A 3,260-nucleotide genomic window follows, 5' to 3' on the forward strand; every position below is an offset into this window, starting at 1 on the left:
TAGAATAGACACAAAATACACTAATTCAATATCTCTGTACACAATGTCTTTGTCCATGTCTCATTTGCCAAACGATTTTATCTCTTTGTATCCCTATCTCAATGTCCCGTGTCTATAAACAAACACAGCCAAACTAATATTTTAAAAATCGGACCGAACCGACCAGTCAAACTGGTCCAACCGCAAATCGGTGGCATTAACGATCTGGTTAGATATGCAAAACCGTTGAAACAAAAACCGATGGAGAACTATTGAATTGGCCGAGAACCGACTGGTTGGACCAGACCGGGAACTAGCCGATTCGAAGGAAATGACGTCATTTGGCAACTTTGGCTTATTGATTACTAAACTGAACCACTTCACTTCTTACTCCTCTCAACCTCTTCTGCATACCTGAATCAGTCACTGTCCCTTCTGCAACCCTATCTACTCTTCGACCCACTGTCCCCGCCCATCCGTCGAGCCACTATTACCGTCCATCCGTCGAGCTCGGCCGCCGTCCGTCCGTGTTGCCACTGCCCCTAAGTCTCCAACCGCTATTCTCTTCTTCCGCGAGCTCGGCCTATCCCATACTCTCTGCATCTTCTCGCCGTCGTTCTTATGTTCTCGCCATCGTCTGGTCGGCGTTGTCTTCGAAGGTCAGTGAATGTCTTGCTCGCTTGTTCTTCAGTTGTTCTTCGTTTTTTTTTTTACCTTTTTATGCTCTGTTTTTGTGATTAGCTCAGGTTCTTTACTAATTATTGGTTCTTTACTGATGTGATTAGCTTTGGTTTTTTACTGATTTTGTGTGTTGTAATTTGATTGATTAGTGAATGTCTTGTGATTAGCTTTGGTTCTTTACTAATTATTAGTTTTTTACTGATTAGTGATTAGCTCTAGTTCTTTATTGAAAATTTTACTGTTGCTGTTGTACTAAAAAAAATAACATAAAAATGTATACATACAATCTTCAACAAATTAAGGTTCGTCGCTTCCCAGAGATCCACTCTCCAACGATTTCTCGTTGCCCCTTCCAATTCCTTGGTGAAATATTCAACCTAAATCTATTTCATGAATTGTTTATAATCTGTTTTTAACTTTTTCTATTTTGTTGTTGCCGTGAGGCATGATTTTCAGTAAAAGAAATTCCTACTTTTTGTGCTTGTTGATAACTTGTACTGTGTTGTTTGTATTGAGGTTTTGTTCTACTGCATATTTATTCATTTCACCGCTTCATGTTTTAGGAATGGCTTTTATTGGCCTCGATTTTTAAGTATTTGTTTAATAATTCACTTAGGTAGTTGTTATGTTTATCATCTAAATTCAATGAATTGTTGATTTATATTTCATTTAGGTCAGCTTGAATTGTTCTAAAACTTTTTGTTTCGTCCTTGAGCCATTGTGCTTGTTTTTCATGGGATCATAATTTTTTAGTCTTATTATTTTTTGATTGCATCTATAGGTCCCATTGGTTTTGTTTGGTGGCTCTCGAAAGTATACTTCTGCTTTGTATGTTGCAACAGTGAAAGCTAATTCAGTCGAAAAGGTTGAGTATGAGATTCTTCAGTTTGTTGAGGAAGTTAAGAACAACATTATAGTTTCCTAGTTCATAAGTGACTTGTATGTGAAGAAAGATCATAAGACTTTGCTTGATGACATTTCAAGTAATGCTTTAAATTTAGAAGATATTTTAAAGTTTATATTAGATTATAATTACATTATAGGATGTTTATTTATAATTTATTAATTATTTTATAATAAAAGGGTTTTTCTGGTTGAACCACTGATAGCTAGAAATTAGATTTCTATGCACAACCATCGGCAAGCAGGGACGGATCCAGAAATGTTATCATGTGGGGCCAATAATACATATAATATTAAAAATTATGTAAAAAATTATATAATATAAGATGTATTACAAAAATATACCGATAGATAATATATTTTAAAGTACAAAAAATATGTGTACTTTTTACTAACGAAGTGAATCGATTCTTCGTATCATAAAATTCATCGATAATAGAATTTGTGTCAAATTTTTCAACAATTTTCTTTTCAATATAATTAAAAGATAATTAGCAAGAAATTCATCTTTTATTTTGTTTCTGAGTTATTTTTCATAATATTTATAATTGAAAAAGATTTCTTAGTTGTAGCAGTTGAAACAGAGAGAATTAATACCAAATGAATAAAAAAAGATGGTCACAAGAAGAAAAAGAATTCACTCTGAGATTTAAAAATTTTTATTTAATTAAAAAATATTAGTAATAATATCTTTTTTAAATTTTTTTAATATTGTTACTTACTTTTTAGATATTAAAAATTATTAATATTTAAATTAGACTGGATATTTATTTATACTAGATTAAATACTAAATAATTTTTTAAAAAAATTAAATTATACATAATAACTTATTACTATTAAGTTTTTTTAAAAAAAGTTGGAGGGGCCGAGGCCTCCACTCGACCCCCTTATGTCCGTCCCTGTCGGCAAGTACACCAAATCGTATCGAGTGATACCACAATGAGTAGGTTATTGTTCCCACAAAAATTAATGGATTAAGCAATCAAAATCAATTGATTATTCTAGTTAAGCAATTTAGAATTGAAAGAGAATTAATCAAAGAGCATAGCATAAAACTAGATAACTTGGCATTAAAGTAAATAACTGAAATGTAAATAACTGGAATATAACTAACTAGAAAGTAAATGACAAGAATTAAAACAGTGAATACGTAAATCAACCGGAGTTAGTAAAGTACAAGAAATCAATCAATGTAAATGTGCATACATTAAAGACAATTCTAAAGCAAGACAGTGAGATAATGATAGTAAAATCATTAGAGTTTAGAGATGCTGATAAAGGATTATCATGTTGTTTATAACACGCAAGTACAAGAAATCAATCAATGTAAATGTGCATACATTAAAGACAATTCTAAAGCAAGACAGTGAGATAATGATAGTAAAATCATTAGAGTTTAGAGATGCTGATAAAGGATTATCATGTTGTTTATAACACGCAGTGGAAGTAATAAAGTAATCTTAAAGATCTATTTTGTGCTTAAACTTTATTTTAATAATAAACAATATGTAGATCAGATCTAAATACCTTTAGACGCTTTAGTAAAAACTTTATTCTTCGATTGTATGAAGACTCTATATGTATCCACACTGAGACCAATCTTTGCTGTCAACTCCTTGACCAATAGCCATCTAATCTAAATTGAGAAACTTCTTGCAACTCTTTGTACGCTATAAAATTTTTCTCCAAGAACTAG

At 31.6% G+C, this 3,260-nt stretch overlaps 1 long non-coding RNA gene across 1 annotated transcript; it reads left to right on the top strand.

Annotated features, from left to right (window-relative positions):
• The first annotated feature begins 363 nt into the window (after positions 1–363).
• On the top strand, positions 364–1,759 carry LOC110266055 (uncharacterized). Its single transcript, XR_002352946.2, has 2 exons — positions 364–638; positions 1,442–1,759. It is a non-coding gene; the product is annotated as an uncharacterized LOC110266055 (long non-coding RNA).
• Positions 1,760–3,260: the final 1,501 nt, after the last annotated feature.

The sequence above is a fragment of the Arachis ipaensis genome, chromosome B8 (assembly GCF_059453495.1).
Source record: "Arachis ipaensis isolate K30076 ecotype BB chromosome B8, ASM5945349v1, whole genome shotgun sequence".
Lineage (NCBI taxonomy): Eukaryota > Viridiplantae > Streptophyta > Magnoliopsida > Fabales > Fabaceae > Arachis > Arachis ipaensis.